Genomic DNA, 19,957 nt, shown 5'->3' on the forward strand with positions numbered 1-19,957 from the left:
CACACATACACAAGCAATCACATCTACCCACCCACTGGTAGAATATACCACAAAACAGTATGAACCATGTCAGATGTATAAGGCAAGTGGCTTATAAAGAGGAGGAAGAGGAGGCAAACACACTAAAGAAACGTTTAATTCATATCAGACTGAGATGCACCAAACATCTATGTATTAAGGTAAGATCACCATAAACCATACCCTCCTATGTGTTCATCTGATGTGGTATTATATACTTCTTAATAACCACTCATAGAATGAGGGTGGCTGAATGGATTCTAATACCTAATGAGGAATTCTTACACAGTGTGAGAAACCAAGTGGGAAATCTTCATTGGCTAAATGTGTAAGAAAGTACAGATGGTCCTCGACTTACAACCACAACGGAGCTCAAAATTTCTGTTGTTAAACGAGACATTTGTTAAGTGAGTTTTTTGCCCCATTTTACGACCTTTCTTGCAACAGTCATTAAGTGAATCACTGCAGTCGGTACATTAGTAACACAGTTGTTAAGTGAATCTGGCTTCCCTATTGTTTTTTGCTTGCCAGGTGGTTTCAAAAGGTGATCACATGATCCTGGGACACAGCAACGGTCGTAAGTATGAACCAATAGCCAAGCATCTGAATTTTGATCACATAATCGTGGGGCTGCTACAAAGGTCGTAAGTGTGAAAAATGGCCACAAGTCACTTTTTTCAGTCCCATTGTGACTTTGAACGGTAACTAAATGAACTGTTGTAAGTCAAGGACTCCTGCGGACTAATTCCAACCCTGACAAAATTAGGAATCCTAGCAATTTTTACACAAATAGTAAGGGAACTGTAGCTCTCGGTTCCTTCATCATTGCCATCAAAAGCACCGCCATTGACAATAGATGATAATCACTCCACAATCATTTTTCCAGAGGATGAAAAAGAAGTTTGCATATACAAAGGAAATGTCTCAAGAATGGGCTTCTTCTAACAAGGAATCTGTTATAGGAGACCCAAACTGGCAATAGCCTTCAGCACCAGAACTTCAACACAACCTTTCCACTTATAAAGATCCACCCCACGGAGAAACTGATGGAGACAGGAGAAGCAACCACTGTTCTGGAGGAGAATGTGTCGGTCCTTGTGTAGAAAAGGACCTGCTCAATTGCATTAACACTTACTCAAGGCCACAGGATGTTTACCACTTAATATGCTTGAATCATCCTTTAATATATACTCAGTGTGCATATGCAAGAGAATTTAATGCAAACAACAGCGTCTTACGTTACCATAGGCTGAGTCAAAGGAGAAAAAGGGCAGATTTTGTTTTTTACCCTTTTGTCAATGTTTGTACAAGAAATGAGGATTCTGTTTCATATCAGGGAATGTTAGCTCTTCCAAATTAATTAACCCAGAGTATTTGGGTTGAACATTCAGGCAATGAAAGAGTACCCACCACAGAAGTGGATTCACTTATCACAAAAAGCGACAGTTTGCTTTCACCGCAGTTTGCTGAATAAGCCATAATACTTTTGATTACATTCAATGTTAAACCATCAAACATAGTTTGCTGGTCACAATGCTGAATTTATACAAGCCAAAAGTAAATTCATTATGGCTTAGTTAGTATAGTCTCTGAATCCAGCTGCTACACAACGACCATTCCAGGGGTAAAATCCAACAGGTTCTGACAGGTTCTGGAGAACCGGTAGCGGAAATTTTGAGTAGTTCAGAGAACTGGCAAATACCACCTCTGGTTGGCCCCAGAGTGGGGTGGGAATGGAGAACTGGTAGTAAAAAAAATTGGATTTCACCACTGGGCCATTCCTACCTCTGTATGGACACCAAAGCAGAAATATTTAAAAATTACTATGGAATAAAAGGTGTGCAGTCTTCTGATTTACTCGTACTGGTTCACTTAACTCTGGGGGGGAGCAAAAACATTAGAAGGCAATTTAATCCATGCCAGACTAGGAAAGACAGGCTGTCATAGTAACCTCTTATCTCAGGAGGTCAGTCTGCGCTTGTGAAGGAAAAGCCTCAAATGATCTTGATCAGGATATTTAACATAGCAGGATCAATTTTACAAGGGTCTCTAGGAATTCACAGAAACTCTTCACTACAGGTAGTCCCCAATTTACAACAGTTCATTTAGTGACTGTTCAAAGTTACAACAGCATTGGAAAAAAAGCAACTTATGACCATTTTTCACTCTTATGACCTTTGTAGCATCCCCATGATCATGTGATGCTTGTCAGCTGGTTCATACTTATGACTGTTCCTGTATCCTAAGTCCTGTGATCACCTTTTGTGACCTCTTTGATAAGCAAGGGAAGCCAGATTCACTTAACAACCGGGTGACTAATTTATCAACTGCAGTGGTTCACTTAGCAACTGGGGCAAGAAAGGTTGTAAAATGGGGCAAAACTCACTTAACAGTTAATAACAGAAATGTTGGGCTCAATTGTGGTTGTAAGCCGAGGACTACCTGAATGTGCCCATTCCTCCCCCTTACACACCACACACCCAGACCTACACACAATTCAGGCTCGGTAATTTCCTCATTCCCCTGGCTTAGAAATGTTCCCAATCCCAACTGCCCTTTATGCATTTTTTCCCCAAGCCCTGCATACAAAGAGGCTTGTAACTCCTTTAACCAACAATGCAGCAATAACGCTGCAATTTAGCAGCCAGGAGTAAAAAAATGTAATGTCTGAAATTAGTACATTCCCCAAGCGGGAAGAAGGCGCGAGTCAGTGTCAAGGAGCCTTGCACGCTCCCCATCAGAAGGGGCCACGTGTCAAGACCCTCCTCTTGAGGGTTTCTTCAGCAGGGGTCTTGGTAGCACAGGCACAGGGATTCAATTTCCCCATGGCAACCTCCTGTAAGTGCCCACACGTGACACCACCGCCACCAGGTACAAGCACCCTTCCGTCTCAAGGCCCGGAAATCATTGCTATGAACTCCAAGTAACTAAGGAGAACTTTAGAAATGCAAATCCGCCTTGGCGGTTCCAAGAGTTTGAGGCAGAGGAAAGCAGCAGCCAGACGGGCTCTCTCGCAGGTTTCCCCAGCAAAATCACACTCTCCAGCATGCAAGAACTAACATCTGAAGGATTGCAAAACCGCAGCACTCCAGTTGCAGGACTTGGGTTGGGGGGGGGTGGGAGTTGAATCTGGATCTGGGGGGTGGGGGCAGGAGAGCTGAAACTAACAGCCCATTGTAAGAGGCAGCCTCTTCCTTCCTTTTGGGGGGGGGAAGAGAGGTTAACTCCTGTTCCCCTATCCTATCCCCACTTACATATTTCCTATATTCTGGTTTTCTCCATTCACTTATCTCCAATGTGCCTGATATTTCAGCTCCAGAAAATCCCCCCCCCCAACAATCTCTTTTGTCCTGGAGCTTCTGATAGCTACCAACCCTCTTTAACCTTCTTCCCTGGTTGTTCTCCTTTGCCACACCATTTGCTCCCAGGATCACCTCTATCCACCTCCTCCTTAAATATGGGTTCCCTTCTCTACACCCCACTGCCCCTGCCCCGCCACTTCCAGGCCTGGTCAGGATCTGACCTCTTCACCCATCCTTTACCCCTCTGTCTTTCCTATCCTCCCCTCCTGACAATACCTCCTGCTCCTAACAATAGCTGCCATGGGCTACTAATAATTATTAATAACATTCATCCTTTCCTCCCTCTCTCCTCTTCTTCAATCACACACATCCCCCCCCTTCCGCGGACAAAAGAGGAGTCCACTTCTCCTTGTATTTATCTGCTTCCCCTCCCTTCTTCGGCCATTGCACCTCCCCCCCTTTATTATTTTTTTCTTACCCGCACCCCTCTCCCCATACACACACACACGCACACACACATCAGATCTCCGGACAGCCCAAAGCTTTCCAGCTTCCTTTTTTTCTTCTTACGCAACTTGAGTTTTATTAAGAGACGAAAATCATATAGCCTCAGTCCCGTTCAATCTTCGCCCCTTGCATTAAAGCCAGCACCCACCATTCACAGGGCACACATATTGGGGGTGGGGGGGGAGGGTTGGTTTCCTAATATTGCAACGACACGTATTTACCGAGCATTAATTGCCCGGTTTTCAAAATCGGAAACGCCGGAGATACGAACGCCCTGTCTCCTTGGGTCTCCCGTTCCCTTCCAATTCCCCTCCCTTCTTTCTTCCATCACCAGAGTATCAGAAAAACCGAACTACCGCTGCCGAGAGCGAAAAGACATTTACAGAATATCCGCTAAAGCTCTTCCTCCTTCGCCTTCCGATTTTATTTCATTTTCATCCATGCAACACTTCTTTAGCGAAAGCTTTAAAAAAGAGCAACGACCTTTGCTTAAAATGCACAAAGCCATTTGTAAAAGGAAATAACAGGAAGCAAACACATTGCAAAAAAAACAACACCTCCCCTTTTTCAAGGAATAAAAATGTCTTTTAAAACCACGCCAGCATCATTTCTGCCTTTTACTTGCTTTTTCCAAAAAAAAAATGCATTGTTTTATATCTATTTATATGTATGTATCGTCCGTTATTATTTTCTCTGTTTGCAATTTTTTTGGAGGGTCCCTTTCCTTAAAGGTTGAGCCACGGACACCACCATCTAAAAAAAGAAATAATAAAAAAAAAATGCCAGAGAGAGGAAAAAAAGAAAGCTCTTGGAAGGAACAATTGCAGCTGCCGGTTTGAGAGACGAAGAGAAAGGAATAGACTGCCGTGTCTCTCTGCGTGTGTGTGCAACAGACCAGCTGCTGCATTAAGCATTTTGCAATCAATAAAGAGCGGGTGAGATTTATGCAAAGTGCAGATATTAATATGCAAAGTTTTAAAGATTTTTAAATGGGAGAGAGAGGGAAGGAGACGGAAAGGAGGAGGCGGGGTGGGGGGGGATTGCATAGAGACTGCACCTACCTCTGCTTCCATCGGTGGGCGCAAGCTGACTCCTCCATGCGCGCATGGGGGCAGCCCAGATACACAGGGACTGAGGGGGGAAGCAGCAGCAATAGCAGAAGCGGCGGCGGCAGCAGCAGCAGCAGCACTCAAGAGCGCGAGCCCGGGCGCGCGCTGGATTCTCTCCATCAATTTCTCCCCCTCCCCTCCCCATTCCCGGCGACGGTTGCCCGGGCAACCAGAAAGATGCAGCAGCATCAGCACCAGGATAAAAGATGGTCAGGGCAGCAACAGCAGATGGGGATGGAGAGGGGGCGCGCCTGAAAAGGAGCCCTTATCGAAGTCGGAGGTGGGTGGGTGGGTGTTGGGAATGAAGGATAGGGCGGGAGGGAAGAAATAAGGGTCCCTCCGTATTTTAAAAATTCCATGGGAGGGAGGGAAGAGTTCCAGAACAGGGAAAGAGGAAATAAAAGGTTTGGGGAGAAGATGGGATAGAAGAAAATACCCAGACGGTTTCAATCTGGGGGGGGCGGTTTTAAATGTGGGGGAAGGGTCAGTTCAGGAAGTGGGGGCAGTTTAAGATTTGAAGTCTTTAGAAATAGATAGTGGAGGGAAATAGCAAAATTTGGCATAGGAGATAAGCATTTCCCAACTTTAGGATACGGTGATATCCTAACGTATGGTATAAGGGAATACGAAAAAGGTTCCAGGGTTGGACAGGATCTGAAACTTCTGTAAATTTTGGGAAGCTGAAGGGAAAAATTCACCCCAAATTTAAAACTAAGTGCATTAAATAGAAGTTGTGAAGTTTATACGATGACCAATTAATTATTAAATTTAGTTAAATTAATGCATGCATAATTCAGAATCCTGGAATTGCAAAATGTATGAATATGCAAATAATATACAACATGTATACAACTAAACCTTTAAAAAATATACATTGGCTGGTATGTTATACCTTACCCCTTCTTTGCAATATTGTACTTTCATTGATAAGAATTTAAAGGTCCTATTAATAACCAATTGTTTTCCTTCTATAATTGGCTTCCACTTATTTAAGCTCATCTCATGGAAATTAAAAGTATGCTATAGTATGTTTTCTCATCCAAGGGACCATTGGAAAAAAATAAGTTGGTTATGAACATAACACTGCAACATACTGAAAAGATTAAATTTAAATCTAAATATCCTATATTGTGCATATTGGTGATTTTAATATAATTACTATTCAAAGGAGATGAATCAATATTTATATGGAAACTAAGCACATTAAAACAAATACTTTTTTCAAAAATCTATTTAGCATTCAGGATTAAAATTATTGCATTCAGTTATTATATGCAAAAATATACATATGATTAGAATTTGTAGTAAAAACTGCTAAGAAAGCTAGGTTATTCCATTGTTCCAAATAACAGGGAGCAGATATTATAGGTAGTATGTAAACAGTGGCAAAAGATTGTGTGCATATTCAGATTTAAGACTAATTTACAAAATAATGTTCTATCTGGGATTGCTGGATACAAAGCATAACATTAGTAATATTTCTATATATTATTCAGAATATTATTCGCATGTCCTACACCAAAATAATTAAACAGATTTGCATGCGAAGTATGCTAAACAAATGTGCAGCAATTGTTTTAGTCAAAAAGCTGTTTTTATCATCTTTTTCTGAACAGCAAGGTAATCTTATGTAAAAAACATAATTTCCATATGCAAAATAATTAATTATGTTTAATGCATATTTAAGAATCATAATATTATTTGGAGATCATTAGAATTATTCTGTATACCAGAACCATCTGTATGCATATGAACCATTTTTGAAATGTGATGCACCAAAATGATCAAATCCTGCATATCACCTAGAATTAAAATCATATACAAAATAATGTGTGCTCTGATTAAGAATGCTGAATATTTTTAATACAATATCTAAATAAAATAAAAGTCTGTTTTGTTAACTAACAGTAGCATTACTTAAAACCAATTAAAGAGAGATATTAACCACATAAAAATAAAAATGTAAATAGTAAATACAGTATTCAGAAAAAAATAGTAGATAAAATAATTATAAATGGCAGATAAAATTATATTTCTTTTTCAAACAATGTGTTTTCACATCAAGGATTAATATCCAAAATTATTTCATTTAAAATTTATAAAAGGTAAATTGTTGTTATATAAGAGAACCAAATGCTGTAAGTTTCTACAGGTTATTTATTAAGATAAGTATTATCTGGGTTAATGAATATCCTCTCAGATATTAAAATCATGGATAAAACCAATTATAATTTTTACATAGAGTGAATATAGAAAATTAATAACCAAACCATTAAATGAGTGTATATAAATTAAACATGACACTGAGAAATGTAACTTTTGCAAGAAACTTACAATAAACAAAGAATGGTGTTTAAACATTTTTCATTAGATGCATTGGTTGCAATGTTTTAATTTCTTTGATCTAATCAGGTAGAAATGTTAGCTCTAGTATTGTTTAAATAGACTTGATATGCAATATGGATTTTCAAAATATATCTAAGAAATAATCTATGAATCTATGCAAAATAATATTCAGCACATTTAGAATTTTCTACATACTAAGGAAGCAGAAAAATAGAAGAAATGTATCCAGTATTTAAGATTACTACATTAAATGGGAATTAACCTTCATTTAATGCCCTAAATATCAGTGAAAGACAAATTTGGCAAAGCAGTTTACCCAGTTTTTAATTTCCAAATACATTTAGGTAGCTGAATATTATAGCTGAAATGTGAACCAAGGAATCTAACTAATTTTCAGAAACAGAAGTATACAATTTCGTTCTTTGATGTTATATATTGATGATGTAGAATTATTGTAAAAGCATTTTTTAAAAATAGAAGAGGTAGCTGTAGCTTGATTACAAATGTATGCTACATAAAAAAACTAAAAATCCTCAAACATTTGGTGCAGAATTGAATTAAACTTATAGAACATCATACGAATGACACATTCATACTACATTTGTCTGAATGCTGAATTTTTAGAATTTAGGTAACTAATTTGTTAATTTTCTATTAACAGTGTATGCTACAGTGTTGCTATTTAATGCTATTGAAGTAATTAATTCTCATTAGTTAAATAGTTAATAACTACAAACAATATTTGTGAGAGATGCATTTGGATGGATTTAGGTGGATATTTCGTTGTTTGCCGTAACGTTTTTATGGAACATGTAACTGCTTAGCTTCTGAAATTACTGAGATCATATTTTAACTTAACAAAAAAAATGTAAGAAATATTCTTGAAATATTACAATACATATTGGTCATTAGCTGGGTGTAGGAGTCTCAAAATCTTGCCTGCAAAATTAATGCTGCATTGCCTGAGTTTTAAATACACACATTTGACTCATACATTTTTCAGTAACTTTCAATTTTTGTTACGTTATGCAGTCCTTATTTTCATACATGATTTCACTACATCATACATGCCGAAAGAAAATTGAAGTGTTCTGTGCAATTATTAAACTCGTCTACAATTCACATTCGTGATCAAAAGAACCACAAACGTCAATTTGTGCAATATGGAGAATGAAGGTGGTTACAATGAAGCATTTTAGAAGCAGGGAGGAAAATGAAGAACTGTTGCATTTAGCTCCAAGGTAATTATTTCCTTAAATGTTTGACTTTTTTCTTTAGCCTACAGTGCTGTAATTGGTGATTATAAGGTCTGCAAATGCTAAGAATTGAGGATTGCAGATACTGTATCAAATGTGTTTTACTGTTAGGTTGAATGCCAGTGAGCGAAGGACAACATGGGGATTTTTTTTCTTTATTGTTGCTTGGTGGAAAAAAAAAATACTGATTTTATTAGTTTCCAAGTGAGGAAGGAAGCAGATCATGTACCACAACTCAGGATCACAATCCTGGAAGCAACATCAAGAAAGAGGCACCCAATTTTATTAAACAATAAGTATCAACAATTGCAAATCTCCCCTCCAAACCTTTTAACTTGGAAATCAAACTGGATTAATTCAATTATTTCGAGATCCAAAGCTCCATGGTTACAACATAGGCACACACAAGCATATCCCAATCCTTCAGTCTTGCTGGCGTGCCCAACCCACGGCTGATATTCTTGGTGCTTTGCATGCCATTTCAGTCCATGTGTTTGACCATAAAGATTCAGTACATGTTACCATAGAAAGCTGGATCATGTAGAGCATGTACACTTATTCTGTATTCTGTACACTTATCACATCTTAAATGAATGTCATTTGGAACATCGCACTTGGTGTGTGTACTTTTTTAAATTAACTTTTTGCAGGAACATTGCGTTTTTTAGCTGGACACATCACAAGCACATCTACCGTTTTTGTTTTTTTTTAAAAGCTCCAGGAAAATCAAAGAACCAACCCCTCCATTCTCTAATTTATATATTTCACCCAAAGCCTAGTTATTGCTGTGCTGACAGGCCCACGTATCTCGTGAACAAATGTTAAAAGGGAGGAGATAGGCAGGAAATAACAGAAAATTATGTCTTTTCGTGGACCAATTGCACCAAACAGGAGAAAATCTTAATGAAAAACCAGCAATAGGCAGGCTGCAAGGTAGAATCCTGAATGCAAAAAAGAGTGATGTACAATTGGTCACGGCACGTCCTCCTAGCAAAAGATAATTACTTCCTTTTGATTAAATTCATAGTTTCCTTGAACTTAGAGCTGCGCTTTGGCTGAAGCACCACCAGCCACAGGGACTTAGGAGGGGAAGGTGCAAAAGTTGGAAGCTTGGACAGCAGATGAATTCCCACAGCATTCCAGATAACCAAATAACACAGAAAAATAATATTACCAGCATTAAAATTATATTAATTGCCATTGTGTGCGCTTATAGGTATAATCATAAAAATGTAGTTAACCCATATCTGGGTTAAAAATATTTGCTGTTTATTTATTTAAATATTTTTTGGGAGGGGGGAGAAATAAGTAGGTTTTTATTGTTAACTGGCATTCTACAACTTTTGCTCTCCAACCTGAATGGCCTTTAGGTAGCCCAGAAACAGACAGGTTAAATAAGCTGGATTTTTCTGGTAATTTCCATAGCCTTTCCTTGCTCAATAAGTACCTCAGCTGGATAGTCCCTTCCAGAACATTCAGCCTGTGATAGGCCCAAATTCAACCATCAAAATGGCTTTCTAAGAAAGCCCAGTCTCTCTCTTTGCTTCCTCTCCCTCTGGAGAACTTGAGGGTACACCTTTTAAAGAGATAAACTGGTCTCCAACACTACCAGTTGCTGCAAACCTCAGCACGGTTTCCTTCACCTGCTCTACCACCATTTCACAAGGATGCAGGACAGGAACGCATGAATTAATATCAAGATAAGCTTTGCTGTCGAAGCGGGCAAGCAATTTCTATCAAGGCCAGTGGCGCCCTCTTGCCAAAAGATTTGGGAATGCCAGGTTCAAAAATAATTCCCTGAAAACGTACAGAGGTGTTTCATGCTTTCACGGCCATACAGTGGAAGTGCCCTGGGTCTTTCTGGCCCAGCCCAAAATGTAAGGGACTGAAGCTCAATGCAAAGTATTTGAATAGAGGGGAAGGGGAAAATGACAGCTGGGGTAGAAAGGTGAGGAAGGCACAGAACAGGTAAGTTTGCAAAACCACAAAAGCACTTGCAAGGTATGAGAATATATGAAAGGTGTATATATATATATATATATATATATATGTTTTTCTTTCTTTTTCGTAGGTTTTATGTGTATGTCTCTTTAGCCAGGTTCTACCTACCTTCTGCTGGCTGCCAGAAAAAGAGAAAAAAAAAAAAAGCCCAGAAACTAATGAATTTCGGCTGCTTGCTAGGAACTGAGCTCTATGGAATAAGCAAATCAGGACAAAGATGAAGACCACTGCTTTGATTTAATTTTAAATTCAATTAATTCAAAGCAATTTAAGGAGGATTTCTTCCCCTGTGGGAAGAATTTTCCTTTTCTGTCACATTACAATAGAATAACAGAGTTGGAAGGGACCTTGGACGTCTTCTAGTCCAACCACCTGCTTAGGCAGGAAACCCTACACCACTTCAGACAAATGGTTGTCCAACATTTTCTTTAAAACTTCCAGTGTTGGAGCATTCACAACTTCTGGAGGCAAAGTTGTTCCACTGGTTAATTGTTCTCACTGTCAGGAAATTTCTCCTTAGTTCTAGGTTGCTTCTCTCCTTTATTAGTTTCTACCCATTGCTTCTTATCCTGCCTTCAGGTGCTTTAGAGAATAGCTTGACTCCCTCTTCTTTGTGGAAGCCACTGAGATATTGGAAGACTGCTATCATGTCTCCCCTAGTCCTTCTCTTCACTAAATTAGCCAGGCCCAGTTCCTGCAACCGTTCTTCATAGGTTTTAGCCTCCAGTCCCCTAATCATCTTTGTTGCTCTTCTCTGCACTCTTTCTAGAGTCTCAATATCTTTTTTACATCATGGCAACCAAAACTGGATGTAGTATTCCAAGTGTGGCTTTACCAAGGCCTTATAAAGTGGTACTAACACTTCACGTGATCTTGATTCTATCCCTCTGTTTATACACCTTAGAAATGTGTTGGCTTTTTTGGCAGCTGCTGCACATGGTTGGCTCATATTTAAATGGTTGCCCACTAGGACTCATTAAAAATTACAGTTTGGAGGACAATTTCTGGAAGAGGGCTAAGAGCTTAGGCCCAGATTTCAGGAGAGGCATGCAGATGGGAACTTCCAACAGAATATCTGTACTAGGCAAATCCCCTGCTTCGCTCCACCCCATCCACAAATGAGAAGGAAAAATTATACAGCTTAAAAAAGGGAAGGGTACATGGGAAAGCAAGGATGAAGACCCTTTGAATGATGCAGGAGTAAATACCTTGAAGGGTTTCTACAGACAAAAACACACCTGTGCCATGGGTTCACCTGTGTCCCCCGCCCCCCCATTGTGGCCAATCTCTACGTGGAAGGAACTACAGGTGGTCCTCGACTTACGACCACAATTGAACCCAAAATTTCTGTTGCTAACTAAGTGAGACATTCGTTAAATGCATTTTTTGTCCCATTTTACGATCTTTCTTGCCACAGTTGGTAAGTGAATCACTGTAACTGTTAGTTACAGTGACCTCGGGACACTGCAAGCGTCATAAATATGAACCAGTTGCCAAATTGTCTGAATTTTGAGCGTGTGACCATGGGGATACTGCAATGGTCCTAAGTGTGAAAAAGGGTCATAAGTCACTTCTTTTCAGTGCCATTATAACTTTGAACGGTCACTAAATAAGCTGTTGTAAGTTGAAGACTACTTGTAATCTTTCCATCGCTCCCCACCATCCTGCCAGAACCAGTGAAGCTTCTTGGATGAGAAGCAAAGCGTCTTCCTCAAGAAAAAAAGTCCAGTTGCCTTTTGAAAAAGCAACTTTGAGACAACTGCGACTTGGATGACTGACAATCTCCACAAACATCAAGAGCAATTCAGTGTCTTTGAGAAGGACAAAAAAAAAACCTAGAGCAATGCCGACAGCTCTACTTGCCTAGTGCAAGATGTTCAGTGATGTCTGCAGTGGATGACATCAACATCCATTTTGACAGGTATGTAGCCTCCTTAAAAATTCATGAAGTTCTCAACTTACAACAGTTCATTTAGTAACCATTCGAAATTACGATGACACTGAAAAAAGTGCCTTATGACCATTTTTCACATGGCCATTGGAGCATCCCCAGGGTCACGTGATAAAAATTCAGACGCTTGACAATTGTCTCATATTTATGACGGTTGCAGTGTCCTAGGGTCATCATGCGACCTTCTGGAAAAGCAAAGTCAACAGGAAAGCCAGATTCACTTAATAAGCATGTTACAAACTTAACCACTGCAGTGATTCACTTAGCTGCTGTGGCAAGAAAATTCACTTAACAAATGTCTTGCTTAGCAACAGAAATTTTTGGACTCAATTGTGGTTGTAAGTTGAGGACTACCTGTACAGCTGTCTGAGAAAATCCTGGCTATAGGTTAGGGGGAGGAAGGCAGTTTTTATGATCTGAAAAAGGTCTTTATATCACAAAGTGGGAAGCCAGACTCGGGATGGGATGGGATGGGATGAGGAATAGAATAGAATAGAATAGAATAGAATAGAATAGAATAGAATAGAATAGAATAGAATAGAATAGAATAGAATAGAATACAGAAAATATGGAATGGAATGGAATGGAATGGAATAGAATAGGAGAAAATATGGAACAGGACGGAACGGAACGGAACAGAACAAAGAAAATATAGAACGGAAGGATAGGATAGGATAGGATAGGATAGGATAGGATAGGATAGAATAGAATAGAATAGAATAGAATAGAATAGAATAAGAAAATATGGAATGGAATGGAATAGAATACAGAAAATATGGAATGGAATGGAATGGAATGGAATGGAATAGAATAGAATAGAATAGAATAGAATAGAATAGAATAGAATAGAATAGAATAGAATAGAATAGAATAGGAGAAAATATGGAATGGAATGGAATGGAATGGAATAGAATACAGAAAATATGGAATGGAATGGAATGGAATGGAATGAAATGGAATGGAATAGAATAGAATAGAATAGAATAGAATAGAATAGAATAGAATAGAATAGAATAGAATAGAATAAGAAAATATGGAATGGAATGGAATAGAATAGAATACAGAAAATATGGAATGGAATGGAATGGAATGGAATAGAATAGAATAGAATAGAATAGAATAGAATAGAATAGAATAGAATAGAATAGAATAGAATAGGAGAAAATATGGAACGGGACGGAACAGAACAGAACAGAACAGAACAAAGAAAATATGGAATGGAAGGATAGGATAGGATAGGATAGGATAGGATAGGATAGGATAGGATAGGATAGGATAGGATAGGATAGGATAGGATAGGATAGAATAGAATAGAATAGAATAGAATAGAACAGTTCTTCATTGGCCAAGTGTAATTGGACACAGAAGGAATTTGTCTCCGGTGCATGTTCTCAATATGCATACAGGCAACAAAGTGATAAAAACATAAATCAAAAGATACAATCATAAGTCATAAGATAACCAACTAGTAATAGTCATAAGTTAAACATGTTATTAACTTAATAACTGCAAAGAAGGTCTTAAAATCAGGGAGGATGTACTTAAGAACTGGCTTAAGAACCGAAATTTTGAGCTCAATTGTGGTCATAAGTGGAGGACCATCCGTACTGTTACGGAAGGCATAGTCAATCGAAGAACAAACAAGGGAAGGAAAGAGTTACACACGCCCACATAGTACCAGGGGGCTCTGATCCAAATTGGAGGAGAGGGGAAATAAATGCTTTTAAGCACAGACTAAGCAGCCATGGCTTCTCGCATTTAGCTCAGAAAAGATTTCTTATGAGAGCAAGCCTTTGAAGTAATCCAAACTGTTAACCAGGTTAAATGTTAAAGCACTGGGGTTTAAAAGAAAAAGAAAAAAAGATAGAGGAAGATTCTTCTTTTGGCATGGGTAAGCTCTAAATGTGGTAGTCTGTATATTAACAGCATCTAAAGATAAGCTTAGGGGGAAAAAACGGGTTTCCTAGGAAGGAAACAGTGATTTCCTTTTTAAAATCAATGAAAGCGACTCCTTCTGTGCCTCCTTTGCTGCAGAGCAAACCCCAGACGACTTATTTGCAAATTACATGCAAAAGGCTGAGCAGGGGGATTTGATCTGGCAAACTTTCTCACCTCCAAGCCATTAAATAGGAGGAAATTAAGTGCTTTGTAAAATCTTGGCTTTTCTGTAAACCAGGCACCCTTCACCATTGCCAGAGCTACTGGATTCTTTCACAAGGACTCCTTTGTGAAGTCAGTTGTTGAAAGACACAAGGAGCAGGAGCTCCACGGAGCGAGAAGCAGTAAACAGACAATGCTGAATTGTTACAGAATAACAGCGTGGGAAGGGACCTTGTAGGTCATCTAGTCCAACCCCCTGCTCAAGCAGGAGACCCTACATTTCTGACAGATGGCAGTCCAGTCTCTTCTTGAAAGCTTCTAGTGATGAAGCTCCCACAACTTCTGGAGGCAACTTCTGTTCCATTGGTTGATTGTTCTCACTGTCAGGAAATTTCTCCTTTATTTTTAGGTTGAATCTCTCCTTAATCAGTTTCCATCCATTATTCCTTGTCTGGTCTTCCGGTGCTTTAGAAAATAGCTTGACCCCCTCCTCTCTGTGGACTGCTATCATGTCTCTCCTGGTCCTTCTCTTCACTAGACTAGCCATGCCCGGTTCCTGCAATTGTTCATCGTATGTTTTGGCCTCCAGTCCCCTGATCATCTTTGTTGCTCTTCTCTGCACTTTTTCTAGAGTCTCAACGTCTTTTTTATAGTGTGGTGACCAAAACCGGATGCAGTACTCTAGGTGTGGTCTTACTAAGGCTTTATAGAACGGTATTAGTACCTCACACAATCAGTTATGTTAGTATAATAATTTATGATGTTTGGTTCTAAATGTATGATTATGTTTTAAAATAGCTTTCTGCAGCTTGGAAAACTGCAGGAGGCCAAATTGGTTGGGGATTATAGGTAAATAGTCCAGACGTAAGCACCTGGGGATGGTGGATTTAGAATTTGGACACTGTGGTGTAAGCACATTCACACAATGGCTGTCATGGGAAACTAGCCCAAATAGGCAACACCAGTCACAAAACACCTATAGGCAGTCCTCAACTTGCAGCCACAACTGGGATCAGAATTTTAGTTGCTAAGTAAAGCGGTTGATAAGTGAATTGTGCCTGATTTTATGACCTGTTTTGTCATGTTTGTTAACCCAATCATTGCAATTGTTAAATGACTCATGGAGTTGATAAGCAAATCTGGCTACCCCCATCCCTTGACTTTAGTCATCTGCCTCGGAAGATTGCAAATGGTGATCACATAAGCTTGGGACCTTTGAATATAAACTATTAATTTAATTTACATTCTTCCTTGATCAATTTGGGAACAACTGAATAGTGAGTTTGCAGCAGAATATAGGGTGCAGTGGTGAGATTGCAACAGAATGGAGGGTGCATTCAAGAAAATACACAATATTTCAGGGATATTGTAATCGTTGTGGAAAATTAATTAATATGCAGGACTTTTCCAAAGGAAACAGGCTGAATATACAGTAGAGAGAAGTTGAGGACAGGTCAGTCACAGGTTAGTGGAGCCACCTAGTGGTTACTTTGGTAACTAGCTCAATGTCAAAGGGAGTGCCTTGTTGAAGGAAATTGAAGGAAATGCAGTAAAAATAGTTTCTGTAAAAACTTTTTATTTTGCTTCATGACCAGAAGGCAGCCCTTCTCTGAGGTCACCCCAATGCTTTGGAACTCCCCTCATGACACCTTCCCCAAAGTTCACCCAGCCTCTTTGTTACTGAACTTTTTGCAAGAACAATAATATCTAGGCAAAACTTTTTTTAATTCAAAGCCAATTGAGCTGCCCCTATTTCTTCGTTTATATTTTTTAATGTCTGCATTTGTGTTTGTGGAAGAGTGTCTTACTTGGTATTAGGGACTTGATGAACTGCTATTATATATTAGCTGCTTTTGTTTTTACCCCAGGTCTGGTGAAAAGAAAGAAAGAAAGAAAGAAAGGGAAGGAAGGAAGGAAGGAAGGAAGGAAGGAAGGAAGGAAGGAAGGAAGGAAGGAAAGAAAGAAAGAAAGAAAGAAAGAAAGAAAGAAAGAAAGAAAGAAAGAAAGAAAGAAAGAAAAAGAAAGCTTTCTTAAACTAAAATTAACTTTCCAAAGTTTTTCATTAGAGTAACAAAGAAGCGAGGCAATTAAAATGCTAGGCTGAAATAGGAATTCCATCAGCCAAAAGGATGCATTCTGTCTCTGTTCTTCCCCCCCCAAAACTTTGGATAAATCTGCATAATATGACAAACTTAACTGAAACAACATAGAGGAATGAACCCAAGTGCGATATAGCACAATGTGGCACAGTATTTATATTTAATATGCACATAACAATATCATTTTTTCCCACACATCCACTAGACCAAACAAGAGTGGATTATATTTGAACTCAGCAGATTGTGCAAATCCGTCCCCCCCCCCTTTTTTTTTATTCTCTAACCCTATAATAGTAGAATTTGAAAGCCTTGTTCTCAATTACTTACCAAAGCAAAGCAGATGCCCCCGTAATTTTACATCCAGGAGGTAACAAATGATGATCTGGGGAAACATTGTCCTTACATTATGTTTCTTCACATTCTTTCATTTGTCTTTTCAGTTTCTGCAGAATTTAAGAAAACAAATGAATGTAGGAATTGCAATGGAAACGGCATAAGATTTGTAATGGCTAGAATCTTGCATGAGGCAGCAGTATTATTTTTTTAATCTTGCTTTTCAATCAAAATGTTTACATCATTATTATTACAGGTATTCTTGGCTTACAAACCATTCATTGAAGGTTTTTAAGAAGAGATTGGACAGCCCTATCCAGAATGGTATAGGGCAGTGATGGCTAACCTTTTCCGGCCTGAGTGCCGAAAGTGTGCTCGCAAATATGCGCGTGTGCCCCTGACCCCCCCAAAATGCAATGCATATGTGCCCCCACAGTGCCATGCCCCCTGCATGCGTGTGAAGCCCCTCGCACGTGCCATACCCCCCACACATGGGCATGAGGCCCCCCCACACGTGCCACACTCCCACACATGCACACGTACCCCACACACACGCCTCACCCCCATGCATGCACACGCAGCCCCCCACATGCGCCCTGCCCCAGTGCATGCACAGCAGACCTGATGACCAGCTGGCCAGCTGGAGGCACGTGCATATGTGGGGCGGAACTGAACTGGGGCAATGGCTCGCTTGCCCACTGAGAGGGCGCTGCATGCCAGCTATGGCACACGTGCGATAGGTTCGCCATCATGGGTATAGGGTTTCTTGGTCAAGCAGGGGGTTGGACTAGAAGACCTCCAAGGTCCCTTCCAACTCTGTTATTCTATATTATTTAGCAATCATTCAAATATACAATGGTACTGAAACAAGTGATTTACAACCAGTCCTCACCGTTACAAGCATTGTAGCATCCCCATATTTACATGATCAAAATTCAGCCCCTTGGCAACTGGCATGTATCTATGTTAGTTGCTGTGTTCCCAGGGTCCTTTGCGACCTTCCCAACTGGCTTCTGGCAAGCGAAGTCAATGGGGAACCCAGGTTTGCTTAACGACGGCATTATTCACTTAACAACTGCAGGGATTCACTTAACAGCCGTGGCAAAAAAAGTTGTAAAATCGGGCACTTGACCAAGGAAATTCTGGTCCCAATAATGGTTGCAAGTTAGGACTCCCTGTTTATGATTATTAAAATACGAGTCCTTCCTCATGGGCTTGCAATGTAAAAGATGTCTCCATTGAAAAGGAAGGAAGAAGTGGGGGACACAAAACTCCAGCCTGACACCCTTAAATTTGCAGCAGTAGCTAAATGATAAAATCCAATTTGGTCTAGAAAATGGAAGACAGGGAGTGGGTTCAAGTCCCGTCTTAGGCAGGAAAGCCACTGGGTGACTTTGGGCCAGTCGCTCTTCAGTCCAACTCACCTCACAGGGTTGTTGTTGTGAGGAAAAAAAGGAGGAAGGTGTGTTGGATATGTTATAAAAAAGAAAATAAAATAAACACCTGGAAGAAAAACCACATATTTATTATATTCTCCTCCTCCTTTTCTTCCTCCTTCAAGTTTTTTTCCTGCCTTTTTTTCATACACGGCTCAAGACAGCAAACATGCCTCCTAATCTTTCCTCCTCCTCTTTTCCCCACAACAACAACCCTGTGAGGTGGGTTGGGCTGTGAGAAGCCAGTTTTTCATGCCTAAGGCGGGACTAGAACTCACAGTCTCCTGGTTTCTAGGCCAGTGCCTTGACCATTTAATCAAATTGGCTTTTCTTTTTTTTTTCCTTTTTTTTTTTTTGAGGGCAATGGAACCATCTGGAAATGTTAATAGCCATCGATGCCTCCACCACCATCACAAAATGGCTGCCTGAGGGGAAAAAAAAACAACCGAGCCTTGAAGAGAAGAGGCAGCCACCATGTCCCAAAACACGTTGCGGAATAATATTTCAGCTCCCTCAAGACCACCACCCCAAATTTCCCTGGATGCTGGTTCATCCCCTTCCTTCTTTTTTTTTTTTTGCATTATCCTCCCAAGATGCTGCTTATTTATCAATTTGTTTTGTATGCTGCCTTTTTTCCCCATATACAATTCAGGGCAGCAAGCGAACGTACTTCTTATCCCTTTTCTCCTCCTCCCCCTCCTCCTCTTTTCCACACAACAACCTTTTTTTTTAATAATAATTTTATTTCTATACCGCCCTTCTCCCGAAGGACTCAGGGCGGTGTACAGCCTATTTAAAAACACAAAAAACACGACAACAATTTAAAATTTAAAATCATTAAATAATTAGGCTCCAATTAAAATCCCAGAAATTTAAAATACCCCAATTTAAAACGTTATGTTAGTAACCCTGCCTGGCGGAACAACAGGGTCTTCAGAGCGCAGCGAAACACCCGGAGATCGGAAATCTTTCGTATTTCGGGGGGCAGTTCATTCCACAGGGCTGGAGCTCCCACAGAGAAGGGAGAACCTTGTGAGGCTGGTTGGGCTGAGACAAGAAGGAACGGTCCAAAGTCACCCAGCGGCTTTCCATGCCTAGGGGAGGATTAGAACTCAGAGCCTTCTGTGTTTCTCAGTCCTCTGAGGGAAGCTTGGCTGGGGATCAGCCTCCACCATGATTACTGCTGGAATTATTATAGTTGTTGCTGGAGGGGGCAATTAACAGGCTTTGAAAACCTGACAGAGATCCTCTCTCCCTCATCTTATACTTCTTTATTCTTCCTTTTTTATTGTTGTCAGCCACCTAGAGTAGCCCCACATCGAGATAGGCAGCAAATAAATTCAACAAATAAAATAATGAATAGTAGAAGAGAATCAAGGCACGGCAATCTTGAGCCTTTTCCTCACGTGAGGAAAAGGCGAAGGGGATTATTTGCTGTTGGAATTTTCTTCTCAAAGGCCATCTCCCTATTGCTTTACTTCTCAAGCATTGGATCTCTC

The 19,957-nt window shown here is 39.8% G+C and overlaps 1 protein-coding gene across 2 annotated transcripts in view; it reads right to left on the reverse strand.

Annotated features, from left to right (window-relative positions):
* The window catches only part of POU2F2 (POU class 2 homeobox 2), a 121,088-nt gene extending 103,948 nt beyond the window's left edge, over positions 1–17,140 (reverse strand). For both annotated transcript variants that reach the window (XM_034437997.2, XM_034437994.3), the window contains exon 1: positions 17,017–17,140. The gene's annotated coding sequence lies outside the window, so the exon portion shown is untranslated. The remainder of the gene's footprint in view (positions 1–17,016) is intronic.
* Positions 17,141–19,957: the final 2,817 nt, after the last annotated feature.

This window comes from Pantherophis guttatus, chromosome 10 (assembly GCF_059756535.1).
Source record: "Pantherophis guttatus breed Tessera chromosome 10, ASM5975653v1, whole genome shotgun sequence".
Taxonomy (NCBI): domain Eukaryota; kingdom Metazoa; phylum Chordata; class Lepidosauria; order Squamata; family Colubridae; genus Pantherophis; species Pantherophis guttatus.